This window comes from Somniosus microcephalus, chromosome 4, assembly GCF_052327205.1.
Source record: "Somniosus microcephalus isolate GS21.2 chromosome 4, FLI_Smic_1.0, whole genome shotgun sequence".
NCBI lineage: Eukaryota > Metazoa > Chordata > Chondrichthyes > Squaliformes > Somniosidae > Somniosus > Somniosus microcephalus.
In genome coordinates this window covers 15956305-15978800 of record NC_140990.1, presented here as the reverse complement: position 1 = coordinate 15978800, position 22496 = coordinate 15956305, and the positions used below count along the sequence as shown (strand labels likewise).

The 22496-nt window shown below is 47.3% G+C and overlaps 1 pseudogene across 1 annotated transcript in view; it reads right to left on the bottom strand.

Moving 5' to 3' along the window:
- Positions 1-22003, bottom strand: part of LOC147118346 (zinc-binding protein A33-like) — a 30411-nt pseudogene extending 8408 nt beyond the window's left edge. The window contains exons 1-5 of the transcript XR_015077863.1: positions 21971-22003; positions 21795-21881; positions 21470-21703; positions 16081-16103; positions 15868-15983 (exon numbers count right to left, since the gene is read on the bottom strand). The product of XR_015077863.1 is annotated as a zinc-binding protein A33-like (transcript). The remainder of the gene's footprint in view (positions 1-15867; positions 15984-16080; positions 16104-21469; positions 21704-21794; positions 21882-21970) is intronic.
- Between the last annotated feature and the right edge of the window lie 493 nt (positions 22004-22496).

Genomic DNA, 22496 nt, shown 5'->3' with positions numbered 1-22496 from the left:
GGAGATGGACCGGATGGTCGATCAAAATGCGTTGCAGGCCACTTTCCCATATCTGGACAATGTGACCATCTGCGGCCATGACTTGCAGGACCATGACGCAAACCTCGAAAAAATCCTCTGCACCGCCCAACTCCTGAACCTGACGTATAACAAGGAGAAGTGCATATTCCGCACAACCCGCCTCACCATCCTTGGCTGTGTTGTGGAACACTGAGTCATCGGTCCCGACCCCGACCGGATGCGTCCCCTTATGGAACTCCCACTGCCTCAAGGCCCTGAAGAGGTGCCTAGGGTTTTTCTCCTATTACGCCCAGTGGGTCCCCTACTATGCGGACAAGACCCATCCGCTGATCAAGTCCACCTCTTTTCCCTTGACGGCAGAGGCCCACTTAGCCTTCCACCGTATCAAGGAAGACATTGCCAAAGCCACCATGCACGCAGTGGACAAATCCATCCCCTTCCAGGTGGAAAGCGATGCGTCCGACTTTGCCCTGGCCGCTACCCTTAATCAGGCGGGGAGACCCGTGGCCTTCTTTTCACGAACCCTCCAGGGCCCGGAGACCAGACACTCCGCTGTTGAGAAGGAGGCCCAGGCTATTGTGGAGGCTGTGCGTCATTGGAGGCACTACCTGGCTGGAAAACGATTTACCCTGCTCACTGACCAGCGTTCAGTTGCTTTTATGTTTAACAACAAGCAGAGGGGCAAAATCAAAAACGACAAGATCTTGAGGTGGAGAATCGAACTTTCCACCTACAATTACGAGATCTTGTACCGGCCCGGGAAGCTCAATGAACCCTCGGACGCTCTATCGCGTGGCACCTGCGCCAGCGCGCAGATCGATAGACTGCGGGCCCTCCACAATGACCTCTGCCACCCGGGGGTCACCAGGTTGTTCCACTTCATCAAGGCCCGCAACCTGCCTTACTCCATTGAGGAGGTCAGGACCATGACCAGGAACTGCCAAGTCTGCGCTGAGTGCAAACCGCACTTTTATAGACCAGACAGGGCTCACCTGATAAAAGCCACTCGCCCCTTAGCGTTGATTTTAAAGGGCCTCTCCCCTCCTCCGACCGCAATGTGTACTTCCTCAACATTATTGATGAGTACTCCCGTTTCCCGTTCGCCATCCCCTGCCCGGACATGACCAGTGCCACGGTCATTAAATGTCTGAACGACCTCTTCACCCTGTTCGGTTTCCCCAGCTATATCCATAGCGACCGGGGCTCATCGTTTATGAGCGACGAACTCCGCCAGTACCTGCTGTCTAGGGGTTGTGGAAACATGAATAAAATGGACAATGAATTGGCTTACAAAAATGGTTTGGATGTGGAAATGGGAATAAAATGGGCAATGAATTGGCTTACAAAAATGGCTTCACACAAGGAAAGTCTAGATTAGATTAAAAAGCAGCCCCAGCTGTGCAAAGTGCAAAAGCTAGCAGAACAGAGAATCTGCCTCAGCCTGAGGCCAAGTGTTAACGAAGTGCTAACAACCAGATCAGGGCCACTGAAAGGGCCTAACTGCTGACTAGAGAATGATTGACTAGCCATTGTTCGGTGCCCATAGCAGTGAGACAAGTCAGGACCTGCTTGCCAGACTGAAGACCAGATCATGGTCAAACCGAAAGGGCTTGAGTGATTCCCATTGGAGAACGCTTGTTGCCAGGGAAGTGATGTAACGAAACACTTGTTGCCAGGAAAGTGATGTAGTGACCCTTGTCCCACGGTATAATAGGGGCTTCCCCACCGGTATTCTCTCTCTCTTAGCCAGAAGGCGTGTGGAACATCAAGAGGGTCAGACGTCTCCCGGGGACGTAAATGCTGGCACCACGTGTCTAACCCGGTGTGACCCTCGGGACACGAATGTACTGTCGATATGTTGTATGACCACTCCGAACAGTAATGAACAAAATGATGTTGTTTTAACTCTCCGAACCCTCGAGCCTGGAATTCTTCGTACTACGGAACTCAAGAAGAGGACCAGAAAAACCCGGTTCTTACAACTTGGCGTAGTCGGCAGGATCGCAAGACATCATGGAAGGGGAAAAAGGTAAGCACTGGAATTTATTGTGCCCTTTTTGCACCCTGTCTCTGCGATCTTTATTGAACGAACCAACCGGGTAGCGTACCCTCTGGCTGGTGGTTAACGGAGCACAGGTCCCATTGCTAGCTAGCACGCGGCAGAGTCCGGGACGACTCTAGTCTATTTTAAACTTATTCATTAAGTCTACGACCTGTGGCAACATGACGAACCAAGTAGAAAACCAACGACGGAAAAAGGAGGCAGAGCCCCTCCTGAGACCACGTTAGAAGAAATAGTAATCCAACTCAAGCAGTATATAGAAAGTACATTCGATGTCCCACAACATGAATATAATATCGAACAAAAATTTGGTGCCTCAAAAGGACAATGGTCCCTTGATGATATAAAAAGAGCATGGGGCAAGACCACCCGTATGAAAGGAGGGAAAAGAAAAACGGGCTGGGTATTGGCCACCTTGAAACAGTGTAGGCAGAGAGGGGAAATAACTCGGAAGGTGGCAGAGGCCAAAGAAAAAGAACAAAAAACAGCTCTCCATGAACAGATAACAAAATACAGAACCGAGTTAGAGAAACACCAAAAATGCCTTGAAAAAGCAAACGAAAGAGCAGAAAAGTGGAAGGCAAAAACCAAGAAGGAAAGGGAAATACACAGGGAAAGTCCCGGAGTGGTGACGATTACTCCGACGCCCTTGTATCCTACCTATCCTGCAGCGCCCCCTACAGCCCCTCCAGCATATGAACAGCCCACGCTCCAACCCCGATCAAACGAAGCCCATATTGCTAAAATAAATACTCCTCTTACGGACTCATCAGATGAAGAAGATATAACCGAGAAACCACCGCCACGCCTTGCCCCCATCAGGTTACAAAAACATGAAGTAGGCGGCCGAAATCTCCGAATTTATACCTATTACCCGGCCAACCCAAAAGATATAGATGAATGGGCAACTGATATGCCGCACCCAAAGAAAAGCGGAGTAAAAGCCTGGCAGTTCTTGGAACGAAAAAGAACAATCTATAACCTGCACCCATTTGATGGATGCCAGGTTATAGCAGTAGTAGTTAGCGCAAGAGAGTCGGCCGCCCTGACGGCAATAGTAAATATGGCCATCACCAGACGAGCAAACACCCTACTTAACGCAGCCAGACAAGCACACCAAGTGGCCTTAGCGGCACATCAAGCAGCCAACCCACCTCCAGCTGTCGGAGCCCAACCCCCTGCCGTACCACCTCCAGCACCACCAGTCCTAATAGTCCCCCCTGACCTAGCTCTGATAGAATCAGAAGCCGATAGGACAGAAGGGTGGACGGCCATTAGAAATTGGCTACAGGAAAGGGGCCCGACCAATCCAGACTGGTCCAAAATAGCCTCCTGTGTCCAAAAAGAAAAAGAAGACCCCAATGACTTCGCCGGTCGTTTCGCCAACCAGTGGGTAGAGTACTCTGGCATGGGACAGAATACCGAAGCAGAGGTGGATGCCTGCACCCATGAACCATTGAAAAACACCTTTATGAATGGTTTGAGACCTGACCTGGCAAAATTGGTAAAATTAACAATGGCAAACTGGAAAACAAACGCAGTTTCTTTTGCGGACCTGACCCAACAAGCCGTAACCCAGGATAGAGAACACTGTGCCAAGCTCTGAGTCATGAAACTAAACCCCCCGGAGCGAGTAAACTCTGCACCCCCCTGGGAAAACCCAGATAAGAAACCAGGCACTTGCCACAAATGTGGGAAAGAGGGACACTGGGCTAGAACATGCCGAGTGGGCAACAGGGGTCGAGGAAGAAGCAATAACGGAGGAAGAGGTGGGGGAGGACAATGGCAAGGACAGGCAGTCCCAGATAATCAACCCGGCACAAATCCGTGGCAGACCCTGGGCGCTGCCGGCCTGGATGACACCCAGGCAATTACCCCCTCCCCACCGACCCTTAGCCCTGGAGAGATGGCGATGGTAGAAATGTACCGGAACTCAAACTCCACTGGAAGGGAAACCTTCGACAGCATGGCCCGACAGCATTCAAAAAACCAATAGACCCCACCAACGAACCCCCGAAGGTAGAGGTACCTTGGCAACTGAGAGCTTTAATCACCCAAGCCAGGGACGGCCTCTATATGACTTTGTTGGTGGGAAAAACAGATAACTCACCCCCACTGGAAGTAGACTGCCTATTGGATACAGGAGCAGAATTGACGGTCTTCCCCACACAATATGCCCAAGACTGCCCCTTAGATGGAAAAACTAAGAAAGCCTTAGGGGCCAGCGGAGAAGACATCATCTTACATAGAACCCACCAAATGACCTTGTGTTTCAGCCCCTATGAAACAAGGGACCATATATGGATTGGGCCCGTCATCGCCCCCATCATAGGCTTGGACATATTGACAAAGCTAGACTTTAGCCTACACTTCACTGGGAATGGAGACATAGGCTGGACGATCCAAAACAGCCCCCGCAGGATAAGAGCTGTGAAAGAGAATAGTAAGGACGAGTGGGGACTGAAGGACCATCCTATCTGGGCGCGAGATAAATATGAGTGCGGAACCCTACGAATGGATCCCGTAACGTTCACAGAGAAGCCGCCACCTTCCACAAAACAGTACCCTATAAGCCCCGCTGCCATCGCCGGCATTTTGCCTATAATCGAACAATTAGAAAAACGAGGGGTGTTAATTAAGACACACTCTGCCTCCAACAGTCCCGTGTGGCCAGTGGTAAAATCCAATGGACTGACCATTGATTATCGAAAGGCCAACGAGTGCATAGAACAAAAGACCCAATTGGTGGCGGACCCATCAGTTATCTTTAACTCCTTGGGATCTGAGGAAGAAATCTTCTCAGTAATAGATATGGCCAATGGCTTTTGGGCTGTACCCTTAGCCAAAGAGCTCCAGCCGTGGTTCGCCTTTACGGTAAACCAACAACAGTACACCTGGACAAGGATGCCACAGGGCTTCCACAGTAGTCCCACGGTGTACCACCGAGCGATACAGACGGACCTACGAACACTGCCCCCTCTGGAATCTACGGTGATCCAATATGTAGATGATATCCTTATAGCCTCAAAAACAAAAGAGCAACACCAAAAAGATCTTCTGATAATCCTAGGGCACCTAGAGCGGGCAGGACACAGAGCAACGTGGGATAAAGCACAGATTAATAGAACCACAGTCACATACCTAGGACAACAGATATCCAAGGGAAATAGGGGACTGACGGAGGATAGAAAAAAGGCAATTCAAATGGCTGCATGCCCACGAACTGTAAAAGCCCCGAGATCATTTCTAGGCCTGTGTAACTTCAGCCGCCTCTGGATAGAATCATACAGCCAAAAAGCGCAGCCTTTGACCAAACTGCTAAAGGACAATCCGGGTTCCAGGGATCAGATCGCATTAAATCCAGAGCAAATGCGGACGTTCGAAGAACTGAAGCGCGCTCTATGTAGCGCACCGGCTTTAGCCATTCCCGATGCGCGGATGCCATTCTGCCTCTATGTACACGAAAAGGACGGCTATATGACAGCAGTACTAACCCAGGCCCAGAGACAGGCCCGTAGGATACTATAGTACCCAGTTGGATTTGGTGGCCCAAGGATGGGGTAGCTGTCTGAGAGCTATGCAAGCAACCTGCCTAGCAATAGAAGTTACAGCCCCGGTAGTTTTATCACAAAAGCTGGTGGTCCAATGCCCGCACACCGTCCATGCCATGTTAGGAATGAATAAGGTAGCTCAAGTGACCGCCTCTCGATGGACCACGATTATGGAAACAGATAATTTGACCATTACTAAATCCGGGCCGGGCAATCCAGCAAGCATGATGCCCCCGACAAACCCCGGAGAACTAGAAAGTGATCACGACTGTGTAAACCTGTTAGACGCCATGCAGCAGAGGGCTGAGACACAGGAACTACCCTTACACAATCCCAAAATGGTCCTTTACACGGATGGGTCATCCTTTGTGGAAAAAGGAACCCAATTGGCAGGGTGGGCGGTCACAACAGAATTCGCAGTAGTACGAGCAGGAAGTATGGGAGGAGGGGCCTCAGCACAACAGGCAGAACTAGTCGCCCTCACCCAAGCCTGCCTCTATGCTCGAGACAAGACGGCCAATATATATACCGATTCTAGATATGCCTTTGGCATCGCTCATGACTTTGGACAATTATGGAAACAAAGAGGTTTTCTGACAGCTGCAGGTACACCCATAAAAAATGGAAGAGAGGTAACAGCATTAATGGATGCCATCCAGTTACCCGAAGAAGTGGCCATACTAAAATGTAAGGGCCATAGCAAAGAAGATACCCCTGAAGCTAGGGGCAACGCTAGGGCAGACGAAGTAGCAAAACACGCCGCCCGTACCATTACCCCCCCAACACCCCAGGTGCGATATATCACGACAAACAACGACCAAGGGGACATCCTACTAATGCAAAGAGAGACCCCAAGGGAGGAACAATGGACATGGTTAGAAAATGGGTTGCAACCCAATAAAGATGGCATATGGCAACATCTTAAAACGGGAGCAGTAGGATGCCCAAAGAAACTGATGCCGTTTTTGGCCCAACAAATACACTCGTGTGGACACATAGCCGCACAGCAAATGACAGCCAGATTCCAGAGAAATTGGTGGGCAAAAGGGTTTCGAACTCAAGCTCAAAGAATAGTGGAGCAATGTGTGACATGCCAGAAAGTAAATCCCGGACAAAAAATTGAAGTACCAATGTTAAAAGCACCTGCTCCGGCAGGGTCCTTCCAACATTTACAGGTCGACTATATTTCCTTGCCAAAATGTCAGGGATATACAGATGTATTGGTGATAGTCGATCGCTTTTCACGATGGATTGAAGCCACCCCAGTTCGAAGCGCCACCGCTGCTGCAACCGCGAAAGTCTTGTGTAAAGATTACATTCCTAGATGGGGCGTGCCCTTATGTATTGACTCAGACCAAGGCACACATTTTACGGGGGAAATAATTAAAGAACTTTGCAGACTACTACAAATACAATGGTCATTGCATTGCCCATACCACCCCCAATCATCGGGACAAGTGGAAAGAGCAAACAGGACAATTAAACAACGGCTCACTAAGTACCACTCTGAAGGAGTGCCATGGCCTCAGGCCCTACCCCTTGTCCTATGTAGTATTCGAGCCACCCCGAATAGGACCACTGGACTCAGCCCCTATGAGGTCGTTACCGGTAGACCAATGTCGCTACCCGGAACAATAGATCTACGTAGGGCTGACATTCATCTTCTAAGTGACACAGTACTAAAGTATTGCAAAGATCTAACAGATGCTGTCAGTTTTGCTTCCCAACAGGTCAGCGCAGCTTGGCAAGAACCCCCACCGGGAGGACACAGTTTAGTCCCCGGGCTACAAGTTTGGGTAAAGAAAATAAAGCCAGCCCCCCTGGAAGACAAGTGGGAAGGTCCGTATGTCATCCTGTTGACCACAAGAGCAGCCGTGAAAGTACAAGGAAAGAAGGCTTGGATACACGCGTCACACGTGAAAAGAGATACGACAGGAGCCCCAACAGAAGAATAAATTGGACTTATTGTGTACCATGATTCCCATCAACATATTGCTAGCCATCTCCTTTACCCCTTTTCTAACATGGGTAGGAGGCATAGAGAATAAAAAAATCAACTGGCCGACTTCATTGAAGCCGGAGGGGGTGAAGGATGGTTTACATGGCTGAAAACATTGGGGCAGAAATTACTGTATGGTTTGATTGTTATAAGTGGTGTAATTTTGGGAATTATTATTGTTGTAAATAGTATCAAATGTTGTATAAGTCGTGCAGGAGCTACTATACCCCCTCGTCTCTCCCGAATTAGGGTAGAAGTAGACACAGCAAAGCAGGGGGAACCCCCAGAGGAAGCCTGTTCGGTCCTACACAGTTATCTGTAAATTCGAAATTAAAACCCTTTTGGTTGTGTTCATGGCCAGAACACAAACAAAACGGAGACACAGGGTATGTTTTTGATAAAGTGCACTATCAAGAGTATACCTTGTATATAATGATTCTTGTAGATTGTATAAAGAATCAAAGGGAGGGATGTGGAAACATGAATAAAATGGACAATGAATTGGCTTACAAAAATGGTTTGGATGTGGAAATGGGAATAAAATGGGCAATGAATTGGCTTACAAAAATGGCTTCACACAAGGAAAGTCTAGATTAGATTAAAAAGCAGCCCCAGCTGTGCAAAGTGCAAAAGCTAGCAGAACAGAGAATCTGCCTCAGCCTGAGGCCAAGTGTTAACGAAGTGCTAACAACCAGATCAGGGCCACTGAAAGGGCCTAACTGCTGACTAGAGAATGGTTGACTAGCCATTGTTCGGTGCCCATAGCAGTGAGACAAGTCAGGACCTGCTTGCCAGACTGAAGACCAGATCATGGTCAAACCGAAAGGGCTTGAGTGATTCCCATTGGAGAACGCTTGTTGCCAGGGAAGTGATGTAACGAAACACTTGTTGCCAGGAAAGTGATGTAGTGACCCTTGTCCCACGGTATAATAGGGGCTTCCCCACCGGTATTCTCTCTCTCTTAGCCAGAAGGCGTGTGGAACATCAAGAGGGTCAGACATCTCCCGGGGACGTAAATGCTGGCACCACGTGTCTAACCCGGTGTGACCCTCGGGACACGAATGTACTGTCGATATGTTGTATGACCACTCCGAACAGTAATGAACAAAATGATGTTGTTTTAACTCTCCGAACCCTCGAGCCTGGAATTCTTCGTACTACGGAACTCAAGAAGAGGACCAGAAAAACCCGGTTCTTACAGGGTATTGCCACAAGCAGGACCACCAGTTACAACCCCCGGGGGAACGGACAGGTGGAAAGAGAGAATGCGACAGTTTGGAAGGCCGCCCTGCTAGCCTTAAAGTCTAGGGGCCTTCCGACCTCCCGCTGGCAGGATGTGCTCCCCGATGCGCTCCACTCTATTCGGTCACTGCTCTGCACTGCCACTAACGCCACCCCTCATGAGAAAATGTTTGTCTTCCCAAGGAAGTCCACATCGGGGACATCGCTACCGCCATGGCTGACGTCCCCAGGGCCGGTCCTACTGAGAAGACACGTGAGGACCCATAAAATGGACCCCCTGGTCGAGAGGGTCGACCTCCTCCACGCCTTGCGTACCCGGACGGGCGGGAGGACACAGTCTCCATACGAGACCTCGCACCCTCGGGGGCCCCAGTAACCCACTACCACCACCCCCCACGATCCACTATCCAACCCCAGCAGACGGCACGCCTGGGCCCCGCGACCCGCTCGACACCCACGAGGACTACACACCAGTGCCCCAGCCTATGCGGGACTCGACGCCGGAAGCTTCACTACCCCTGCCGTCGCCACGTCGATCACAGCGGCAGACAAGACCTCCGGAGAGACTCCAATACACAAACTTTTAATACACTTCACCCCGCCAGACTCATTTTTAAACAAGGGGTGAATGTGGTAAACCACTGTTATACCTGCCTGTGTGGGTGTTTGTATTCTACTGTGTACATGTCTGTACATGCCTCGGCTGACTCCTCCCACGAGTCCAGGTATAAAGGTGACTGCTCCACAGTCCCTCTGTATTCTGGACTGGTCGACCACTCGAGGCACACCTTCATTCTCTTGTTAATAAAAGCCTGTTAGTTACTCGCTTAACCTCAGTCTTTTGAGTAATTGATAGCGCATCAGGTTCAAGAAGGCGGCTCACCACCACCTTCTCAACGGCAATTAGGGATGGACAATAAATGCTGGCCTGGCCAGCGACGCCCACATCCCATAAAAATAAATTTAAAAAAATACAGGGAAGGCTAGGGGCCCTGTCAACATCCCGTCTGTCATGCTGAAGACTTGTGCTCCAGAACTAACCGCGCTTCTAGGCAAGCTGTTCCAGTACAACTTCAACACTGGCATCTATCCGACAATGCGGAAAACTGCCCCGGTATGTCTTGGCCACAAAAAGCAGGACAAATCCAACCCGGCCAATTACCGCAATCTCCACCACCTCCAAGTTACCACCCATGTCTCACCTCCTGACTCCCCAAAGCCTTTCCAGCATCTACAAGGCACAAGTCAGGTGTGTGATGGAATACTCTCCACTTGCCTGGATGAGTGCAGCTCCAACAACACTCAAGTAGCTCGACACCTTCCAGGACAAAGCAGCCTGCTTGATTGGCACCCCATCCACCACCTTAAACATTCACTCCCTCAACCACCGGCGTACCGTGGCTGCAGTGTGTGCCATCTGCAAGATGCACTGCAGCAATTCACCAAGGTTTATTCGACAGCACCTCCCAAACTCGCGTCCTCTACCACCTAGAAGGACAAGGGCAGCAGGTGCATGTGAACACCACCACTTCAAAGTTACCACCCATATCACACACCATCCTGACTTTGAAGTATATTGCCGTTTCTTCATCGTCACTGGGTCAAAATCCTGGAACTTCCTACCGAACAGCACTGTGGGAGTACCTTCACCCCACGGACAGCAACAGTTCAACAGGCGGCTCACCACCACCTACTCAAGGGCAATTAAGGATGGGCAATAAATGCTGGCCTTGTCAGCGACGCCCACATCCCATAAACACATTTTAAAAAGAGTCTTGATGGTCAAAAACAGATGATGTAAGAGTGTCATCAGACCAAAAGCCTGCGTAAGCCAGGGTGATACCAACGTGGCATCTTTATGATTGGATTTTGGGTTTGGGTGTCAGTCAGTCATTGTTCAGGAGGATCCCATAGGTTTTGAATGAGAGTAAGGATATAAGAAGTTCTTAACAGCCACAAATTGTAGGAGATTCCGGGGGCGGGAGATTCCGGGGGCGGGAGATTCCGGGGGCGGGGAGATTCCGGGGGCGGGGAGATTCAGGGGGGGAGGAGATTCCGGGGGCGGGGAGATTCCGGGGGGGAGGAGATTCCGGGGGCGGGGAGATTCCGGGGGGGGAGGAGATTCCGGGGGCGGGGAGATTCCGGGGGCGGGGAGATTCCGGGGGCGGGGAGATTCCGGGGAGCGGGAGATTCCGGGGGGCGGGAGATTCCAGGGGCGGGAGATTCCAGGAGCGGGAGATTCCAGGAGTAGAGGATTCCAGGAGTAGGAGATTCCAGGAGTAGGAGATTCCAGGAGTAGGAGATTCCAGAGACACAGTAGAAGAATTCAGGAAGAAACAAGGAGACCCCCGGGAGACGAGAAGAGATGAGAGACAAGAGACACAGGGTGCAGCTTACTCACAGTTGCGGCTTGTACCCAGAGTATGAATGGTAATATAAGTCTCAATTATACACTGTAACTGCTGCTTGAATACTGCAGTGAATGAAGTCTTGCTTGTGCTGAATAAAGTTAAATCACTGTCCCCAATACGGGTCAACCTCGAATCATTTGGAACCAGGGTCCCTCTGAACATAACATAAGGACATAAGATATAGGAGCAGGAGGAGGTCATTTGGCCCCTCGAGCCTGCTCCACAATTCAATAAGATCGTGGCTGATTTGATCTTGGCCTCAACTCCACTTCCCTGCTCACTCCCCGTAACCCTCGACTCCCTTCTCGTTCAACAACCTGTCTATCTCCACCTTAAATATATTCAATGACCCAGCATCCACAGCTCTCTGGGGAAGAGAATTCCAAAGATTCACGACCCTCTGAGAGAAGAAATTCCTTCTCATCTCAGTTTTAAATCGGGGACTCCTTATTCTAAAATTATGCCCCCGAGTTCTTGATTCCCCCACGAAGGGAAACATCCTTTCTGCATCTACCCTGTCAAGCCCCTTCAGAATCTTATATGTTTCTATAAGATCCCCTCCCATTGTTCTAAACCCCAATGAGTATCGGCCCAACCTGCTCAACCTTTCCTCATAAGACAACCCCTTCAACTCAGGAATCAACCGAGTGAACTTTCTCTGAACTGCCTCTAATGCAAGTATATCCTTCCTTAAATAAGGAGACCAAAACTGTACGCAGTACTCCAGTTGAGGTCTCACCAATGCCCTGTACAGTTGTAACAGGACTTCCCTACTTTTATACTCCATTCCCTTTGCAATAAAGGCCAACACTCCATTTGCCTTTCTAATTTCTTGCTGTCTCTGCATGCTAACTTTTTGTGATTCATGTACAAGGACCCCCAGATCCCTCTGTACCTCAGCATTTTGTAATCTCTCCCCATTTAAATAATAATGTGCTTTTTTATTTTTCCTACCAAAGTGGATAACCTCGCATTTTCCCACATTATACTCCATCTGCCAGATTTTTGCCCACTCACTTAGCCTATCTATATTCCTTTGGAGATTCTTTGCGTCCTCCACACAATTTGCTTTCCCACCTATCTTTGTATCATCAGCAAATTTGGCTAAATTACACTCGGTCCCTCCATCCAAGTCATTAATATAGATTGTAAATAGTGGAGGCCCCAGCACTGATCCCTGCGGTACCCCACTAGTTACAGATTGCTAACCCGAAAATGACGCGTTTATTCCTACTCTCTGTTTTCTGTCCGTTAACCAATCCTCAATCCATGCTACTATATTAGCCCCAATCCCATGAGCCCTAATTTTGGTTAACAACCTCTTGTGTGGCACCTGATAGAATGCCTTCTGAAAATCCAAAGACACCACATCCACCGGTTCCCCCTTATCGATTCTGCTAGTTACAACATCAAAAAACTCGGACCGATTTGTCAAACACGATTTCCCTTTAATAAATCCGTGTAGACTCTGCCCAATCCTATTATTATTTTCTAGGTGCCCTGTAATCACAACGTTAATAATAGATTCCAGCAATTTCCCTACTAATGACGTCAGGCTAACTGGTCTGTAATTCCCCGTTTTCTCACTCCCAGCTCCCTTAAATGGTGGGGGTACATTTACTACTTTCCAATCGCGGGAACCATTCCAGAATCTGATCTGTCTGCATCAGGAATCTTACGGTCACTGTAAGATCTGTCTGTACCAGTAATCTCATGGTCATTGTATGATCTGTCTGTACCAGTCATCTCACGGTCACTGTATGATCTGTCTGTACCAGTAACCTCAGTAAATATATGATCTGTCTGTACCAGTAATCTTACGGTCACTGTGTGATCTGCCTATACCAGTCATCTCACAGTCACTGTGTGATCCGTATGTACCAGTAATTTCACGATCACGCTATGATCTGTCTGTACCAGTAATATCATGATCAATCTATGATCTGTCTATACCAGTACCCGAAGTAAATGTATGATCTGTCTGTACCAGTAATCTCATGGTCACTGTATGATCTGTTGTACCAGTAATCTCACGATCATTGTATGATCTGTCTGTTCCAGTAATCTCACGATCATTGTATGATCTGTCTGTACCAGTAATCTCACGGTCATTGTATGATCTGTCTGTACCAGTAATCTCACGGTCACTGTATGATCTGTCTGTACCAGTAATCTCACGGTCATTGTATGATCTGTCTGTACCAGTAATCTCAATCACTGTATGATCTGTCTGTACCAGTAATCTCACGGTCACTGTATGATCTGTCTGTACCAGTAATCTCACGGTCACTGTATGATCTGTCTGTACCAGTAATCTCACGGTCACTGTATGAGCTGTCTGTACCAGTAATCTCACGGTCACTGTATGATCTGTCTGTACCAGTAATCTCACGGTCACTGTATGATCTGTCTGTATCAGTAATCTCACGGTCACTGTATGATCTGTCTGTACCAGGAATCTCAGTCACTCTATGGTCTGTCTGTAGTAGGAATCTCATGATTACTGTTTGATCTATGTGTAAGGGTAATCTCACAGTCACTTTTTGATCTGTCTATACCAGTAATCACACCGTCACTGTAAGATCTGTCTGTACCTGTAATCTCACGGTCACTGTATGATCTGTCTGTACCAGTAATCTCACGGTCACTCTATGATCTGTCTGTACCAGTAATCTCACGGTCACTGTATGATGTCTGTACCAGTAATCTCAGTCACTGTATGTATTGGGTGGTTTAATATGATTGAACAGTTTAATACTTTTCACTCATTATTTCCTAGTTTTCAAGCTCGTTTAAAGTGGTCTTAATACAGATTATTCTGTAAACAGCCAATGTATATTTAGCGTATTAGGGGACAAACACCTAACTGGATGAAGAACACATCCCGCAGATGGAGTGAGGAAACGAGCTGCCACAGGGGAAAAGGTAAGGAAGGGCAGTGAATAAATAATTCAAGGGAAAAAGTAGAGGAAGAAAAGAGGATGAAGCAGCTGTGGCCCACAACTCGATCAGTCTGAACAGCAGCCTGGACAGGAACTCAAACAAAACTGGTACAACCGGGCAGGCCCCAGATTCAGAGACACCCCCAAGAAGAAGAGACACCCTGGAGACAGCAAACCGACATCACCCTGAATACAGTCCATCAATCAAATTATATCCACAAATCTCAACAAACTCCAGCACATAATCAGACAAAACAAAACTGACTGACATAAAAGAACAGGTGGATGCTCCATTTCTACAGGAGATCCTCCTCACCACCCTCAGAACACACCAAGTTTGTGAGTGAGTGGGTGGGACCAATGCTGGCCGCTTTCTACTGACCCAAGAGCAGAGGATAGTCACACTAATCAACAGGAACCTTCCCATTACTCTGAGACACGCATTCCTGGAGAAGGAGGCCACTCCATCCTAAAGAATCTCGAATAACAGGAGAACCCAAAGTGAAGCTTCAGTTCTGTGTCCTGAATGAGGTGTCCCCACATTCCCACATCAGCAATCCTCACACTCGCCCCACGTATGGACAGCACAGTAACCATGAGTGGAGACATAAACTGTGCTCTTCACTCCCAACGGGACAAGCTTCCAGTGGACACAGGGCACTAGGACAAGCAGCTGGAGCAATCTGGGGAAAGTTGTGACCTGGTCCCACGCCAACTAATAGCTCCCCTACCGAGTTTTACAAGGTCCTAATCGCGGAACTTACTCTCCCGCTACTGAAACCCCGCACTATGTGCTGGAGACAAGGACACAGACACACTTAACGTAGTCACAATCATGTTAATACATATGAAGAGAAAGGTCACCACCATTGCTCATCGTAGAAAATTAAATCCCTCCTCAATGCGGACAAGAAAATATTGGCCAATATCTTAACCTCCAGATATCTCCGGCCTGGTCCATGCAAACAAATAGGCTTCATACGGGGCCGCACGTGGAGGCAAAGCACCAGCGGTTATTCAATGTGATGCACCATTGTCATACCTCTACCCTGAAACTATCCCTGGATGTATAAGCCATAATTGTCTAGGGCGAGTGGAATGATTCAAGGCAATTGAGAGAATAAGCCTTGGTGGCACTTTCAGCAATCCAGTGCTTGCTCCCCAGGTCCACAGTGAGCACCAGCTAACTCTATACCCCTCGCCACTCCTCCCTCAACAGGCAGAGAAAGCCTCGCTCCCAGGCTTCCTGTCCTGACCTTGGTCACGGACATGAGTTTGACACACAAGATGGAGATGGATCAGGAGATTATTGTAGAGGAGGAAAGGTTCAGCTGGGAAGGGCGGTGTTTCCTGTTGCTGAAGTGTGCAAAGTATCGATGGGTTCTGGAGGTTGTGGTTCATCTGATGGTCCCTGTGTTGGTCATGTTCGGGGAGCTGACATTTTCAACTGACCAGTTGAAGGCGATGCTTTTTAGAAGATGGATTTGGTGCGTGAATAACACTAACTCCATCCAGGCCCGCTTTTAATCACGTTCATTTGCAACTACTTAGCATTAAAAGATTCGTTATACATAAAAATATCATAGAAAGTATCAAATTATGATATAAATCAGGCCAAAGGAACTTATATGAGTTTTACCTGTGTTCATGACATCCAACATTTCACTCCACACTGCGTATAGTAAAGGGCCGTTGAATTTTTCGGTAGACAGGGCGGCATCTACTAATGTCAGTATATTATCGTCCTCACTAATCCTGCAAATATCAAACAATTGGTTATAAATTGACCATAAACACTTTTCTGAGCTATTTTACCAAACTGTGCAGAGTTTCAGTAAAGAGCATGGCCTACCTCCTCTTCTGACGAGTTTCTTCCTGAAATAAATAAAACACAATCTGAGTTGACAGAGACTGAGCGTCTATATCGGGACAGCAGAAATTACACCCAGATTGTTACAAGCTGCTGATAATTCCCAATTCTCACTGCTGCCCACACACAGGTAGAAAGAGGATATTACAAAAAGGATATAGAAGCGCAGGAGAACGTATAAAAGAGATTTACAAGAATGATACCAGAACTGCGAGGGTACAACTAACAGGAAAGAGTGAACAGGAAAGATTATTCTCTAGAAAAGGGAAGACTGAGAGGAGACCTGAGCGAGGTCTTTAACATTATGAAAGGATTCGATGGGGCAGATGTAGAGAAGATGTTTCCACTTGTGGGGAGTCTAAAGCGAGGGGTCATAAATATAAGAGAGTCAGTAATGAATCCAAAGGAGAATTGAGGAGAAATCTCTTTACTCAGAGAGTGTTTAGAATGTGGAACTCGCTACCACAAGTTGAGGAGAATAGCACAGATGTATTTAAAAGGGAGCGAGATCAGTACATGAGGGAGAAAGGAACAGAAGGATATATTGATCGGGTGAGATGAAGTAAGGTGGGAGGAGGCTCGTGTGGAGCATAAACACTGACATTGATCTGATGGTCACACCGCAGGTAAAGGGTGTACAGGCAGGAAGGGAATGGGTGACCAGCAGGCAGAGTAAGAGGCGCAGGCAGGTAGTGCAGGAATCCCCTGCGGCCATCCCCCTCTCCAACAGATATACCACTTTAAATACTGTTGGGGGGGGATGACTCATCAGGGGAAGGCAGCAGCAGCCAACTTCCTGGCACCATGGGTGGCTCTGCTGCACAGGATGGGAGGAAAAAGAGTGGAAGAGCTATAGTGATAGGGGACTCAATTGTAAGGGGAATAGATAGGCGGTTTTGCGGCCGCAATCGAGACTCCAGGATGGTGTGTTGCCTCCCTGGTGCAAGGGTCAAGGATGTGTCAGAGCGGCTGCAGAACATTTTGGAGGGGGAGGGCAAACAGCCAGTTGTCGTGGTACATATAGGCACCAATGATATAGGTAAAAAACGGGATGAGGGCCTAAAAGCAGAATATAGGGAGTTAGGAGGTAAATTAAAAAATAGGACCACAAAGGTAGTAATCTCAGGATTGCTACCAGTGCCACGTGCTAGTCAGAGTAGAAATAGGAGGATATTTCAAATGAATACATGGCTAGAGGAATGGTGCAAGGAGGAGGGATTCAAATTCCTTGGATATTGGAACCGGTTCTGGGGGAGGTGGGACCAGTACAAACGGGTTGCACCTGGGGAGGGCCGGGACCGATGTCCTAGGGGGAGTGTTTGCTAGTGCTCTGGGGGAGGGTTTAAACTAAAGTGGCAGGGGGTTGGGAACCTGAGCAGGGAGACAGAGGAAAGGGAAACAAGGAAAAAAGCAAAAGACAGGAAGGAGAAAAACAAAATTAGAAGGCAAAGAACTCAACGGTTTAAATCAAACATGGTCACAGTAAATAATAATTCATATAGGTCTGAGAGCGTTAAAAAAACAAGCCTGAAGGCTTTGTGTCTTAATGCAAGGAGCATTTGGAACAAGGTGGATGAATTAACTGCGCAAATAGAGGTAAATGAATATGATTTGGTTGGGATTACAGAAACATGGCTCCAGGGTGGCCAAGGCTGGGAACTCAACATCCAGGGGTATTCAATATTTAGGAAGGATAGGCAAAAAAGAAAGGGAGGCGTGGTAGCATTGCTGGTTAAAGAGGGGATTAACACAATTGAAAGGAAGGATATTAACTCTGATGATGCGGAATCTGTATGGGTAAAACTGAGAAATATCATGGGGCAGAAAACGTTAGTGGGAGTGGTATATAGACCTCCAAACAGTAATACGGAGGTTGGGGATGGCATTAAACGGGAAATTAGAGACGAGTGCAATAAGGGCACAGCAGTCATCATGGGTGACTTTAATTTACATATAGATTGGGCTAACCAAATTAGTAAAAGTACTGTGGAGGAGGAATTCCTAGAATGTTTACGGGATGGTTTTCTGGAACAATATGTCGAGGAACCAACCAGAGATCAGGCCATCTTAGACTGGGTATTATGTAATGAGAGAGGATTAATTAGCAATCTAGAAAAAGCAATAATCCTGAGGATTGGGAGCAGTTTAGGAGTCAACAAAGGAGGACAAAGGGATTAATTAAGAAAGGGAAAATAGAATGAGAGTAAGCTTGCAGGGAACATAAAAACTGACTGTAAAAGCTTTTATAGATATGTGAAGAGAAAAAGATTGGTGAAGTCAAGCGTAGGTCCCTTACAGTCAGAATCAGGGGAATTTATAATGGGAAACAAGGAAATGGCAGACCAACTAAATACATACTTTGGTTCTGTCTTCACAAAGGAGGACACAAATAACCTCCCAGAGATGTTGGAGAACATAGGGTCTGATGAGAGGGAGGAACTGAAAGAAATCAGTATTTGTAGGGAAATGGTGTTGGGGGAATTGACGGGATTGAAGGCCGATAAATCCCCAGGGCCTGATAATCTACATCCTAGGGTACTTAAGGAAGTGGCCCTAGAAATAGTAGATGCATTGCTGATCATCTTCCAAAATTCGCTGGAATCTGGAACTGTACCCATGGATTGGAGGGTAGCTAATGTTACCCCACTATTCAAAAAGGGCGGTAGAGAGAAAGCGGGGAATTACAGGCCGGTACGCCTGACATCGGTAGTGGGGAAAATGCTAGAGTCCATTATAAAGGATGTAATAGCTGAGCACTTGGAAAACAGTAACAGGATCGGACAAAGTCAACATTGATTTACAAAAGGTAAATGGTGCTTGACTAATCTACTGGAATTTTTTGAGGATGTAACTGGGAAAATAGATAAGGGAGAACCAGTAGATGTGGTGTATTTGGACTTTCAAAAGGCTTTCGATAAGGTCCCGCATAAGAGATTAGCGTGTAAAGTTAAGGCACATGGGATTGGGGGTAAGGTATTGACTTGGATAGAGAACTGGTTGGCAGACAGAAAGCAGAGAGTAGGAATTAACGGGTCTTTTTCCGAGTGGCAGGCAGTGACTAGTGGGGTACCGCAGGGATCGGTCCTTGGACCCCAGCTATTCACAATATACATTAATGATCTAGATAAGGGAACTAGATGTAATATCTCCAAGTTTGCAGACGACACAAAGCTGGGTGGGCGTGTGTGCTGCGAGGAGGATACCGAGAAACTCCAGGATGATTTGGACAGGTTGGGTGATTGGGCAGAAGCATGGCAGATGCAATATAACGTGGATAAATGCGAGGTTATCCACTTTGGTGTCAAAAACAGACAGGCAGACTATTATCTGAATGGCAATAGATTGGGAGAAGGGGAAGTGCAACGAGACCTGGGTGTCCTTGTGCACCAGTCACTGAAGGTAAGCATGCAGGTGCAGCAGGCGGTGAAGAAGGCAAATGTTATGTTGGCCTTCATAGCAAAAGGGTTTGAGTACAGTAGCAAGGATGTCCTGCTGCAGTTGTACAGGGCCTTGGTGAGACCACACCTTGAGTACTGTGTGCAGTTTTGGTCGCCTTATCTGAGGAAGGATGTTCTTGCCATGGAAGGGGTTCAGCGAAGATTCACAAGGCTGATCCCTGGGATGGCAGGAATGACGTATGAGGAGAGATTGGGTCGATTGGGCTTATACTCGCTGGAGTTTAGAAGAATGAGAGGGGATCTCATCGAAACTTATAAAATTCTGACAGGTCTGGACAAACTAGGTGCATGTAGAATATTCCCGATGGTCGGAGAGTCCAGAACCAGGGGTCATAGTCTAAGGATAAGGGGTAAGCCATTTAGGACAGAGATGAGGAAGAATTTCTTCACCCAGAGAGTGGTGAACCTGTGGAATTCTCTACCACAGAAGGCAGTTGAGGCCAAGTCTTTAAATATATTCAAGAAGGAGTTAGATATATTTCTTAGAGCTAAAGGTATCAAGGGATATGGGGAGAAGGCAGGTACGGGGTACTGAGTTTGGATGATCAGCCATGATCTCATCGAATGGCGGAGCAGGCTCGAGGGGCCGAATGGCCTACTGCTCCTATCTTCTATGTTTATGTTTCTATGAATGGCCGGTCTCTGTGCTGTAAAATTCTGTGTAATTCTATGAGCGGCATTTTTGAAAACAGGCCATCAGAAATTACACGAAAAATTATTAAATGCTTCTGATAGAAACAGGATATAGTTGAAAAATCTTATTAGAGTATCAGATACTAGAAATCAACATCAGTGTCACTCACAGACACTGCCTCTCACACCCACCCTACCAGACACACCCACACAATTCACAATTCAAATCGCTTTATTGGCATGATAAGCTACATCTTATGTTGCCAAAGCATCAAAATACATTTATGGTTGAACACATAAACGCAGTTCTATTCATACAGTGTATAAACAGGTATATCCCTGAGTTTATAAATATACATTCGCCTTGTTTATATATACTCTTGTCTTAGTTTACTGGTTGTCCCTCTGTTCATGGCAAGCTGTAACATAGTGTGCCGCCAGTGTTACACAGCTTCTCTCCTCCCCCAGTAGGAATGGGAGTTTTTGGTTGTCATTCAGATTTCTGAATTCAGGGCATATTTGTGAGAATTTTTGGTAGAAATTCTCCCTGATGCCCTGATATTTTCCACAGGCTGTGAGGAAGTGCATCTCTGTCTCCACTACTCCCTGACTGCAGTGAGAGCATATCCTGTCTTCTCTTGGCAGCCTGGTCTGCCTTTTTCGATCGCTAGGCTATGTTCGCTAAGTCTGTACCTTGTCAAGGTTCTTCTCAGTTTGTTATCCTTTACCATGGTCAGGTAATCAGCTATGTTGTATTGTCTGTTTAGGGCCAAGTAGCAATTGAGTTTGCTTTGGTTTTTGTTGTTTCTGCCCAATATGTCAGATATTTTTCCTTTTGCTTAGCGACGATTGTGTTGGGTCGAATTCTTTGTGTTACCCTGTCACTGTCCTGGGACTGGTTATTGTTAGTATTGTTAGTAGTTACTTCACTGAGTCCCAGGACTAGTTGACACACTCACAACATGGGACTGGAACTGGATTGGAATGTGAGTTTCAGGAGATTATTAACCTTGGACACCACAGAAATAATTACAGACTAAATATCAAGATCACGGCAACTCATTCCCGGGGAGGTTGCAGGTATTCCCGGGATCCTGTAGATATTGTGGGAGGTCGATTAGTTCGGTGACAATCGCAGCTCCGCCCCGGATAGACAAAACAATCGATCGGTTTAAATCAGTGACGAATTATTGGGAAAATGTTGCATTTATGTCAAAATTCTCGCCCGTCAACTTGTGACTGTGAACTTTCACGGAACTAAACTGAAATATAATCCTCACCTTCAGAAATGTCAGCTCGTCTTTTTGCTCCATCTATTTCTGCAACTTTGAGAGTTTCTCCTGAATAGAATTTAAATTCTCTTGAATTTCTCGAAGATTTTCCTCCATTGTTTCTAGAATCTCCCCCTCTTGTTCCCTGAGATCTCTGATTAAACGCTGCTCTTTCTCACTGAGAATCTGGTGCATTTTAGCGAACTCGGATGTGATGTGGGTCTGCAGACTGCTCGACTGTTCCTACCAAATGAAATGTGAAACATAATTCGTTTTCCGCATTAAAACCAAAAATACCGAATCAAACTTCGAAAATCATCACAGCGCGATTTACCCTAATTTCGGAAATCTTCTGTTTCTGCCGCCGCTCCGTGTCTAGAACCGCCTCTGTGAGAGAATCGAAGGAAGATTTCAGTTGATTCTGGGATTAGGAGAGAAAATCACAGAATAAAAGTATTAGACCATGAAAATGTGATAAAAAATCTGGTGATCAAATCTGCTCCCTTTTACCTTGTAGATTCCAACAGCTTCTTTAATGGGCATGACGCGGTGCTCTCTGTGTTCCCGCGCATCTCCACAAGTGTAACAGATCAATTTCTGGTCATATACACAAAACAGCTTCAGTTCTTCCTGATGTTCCTCACAGTGAAGTTTACTTTCCTTCTCTTTCGGATTCAGCTTTAATTTTCGCGCTTTCTCGGCCAGATTCGCTAAGGCCCGATTAACCTTGAGGTTTATTTCCGGAAACTCCTCTCTACATTCCGGGCAGGAATTTGTCTCCTTCTTTTCCCAACACTGTGTGATACAGGAGCGGCAGAAGTTGTGCCCACACTCCAGTATTACCGGATCGGTGAAGAATTCACGACAAATGGGACAAATTGCTTCCTCGGTCAAACTCTCGGCCTGCTGTCTGGAAGCCATGTTCACCCTCAGCACTTCCTGATTCAAACTGCTGGTGTGATGTTTCCGGGGTGGGCCTCTACCGGGGGAAGCGGATTGGCCGGAGCGCCTGTCACTCAGAGTGAGTGGCGGGGCT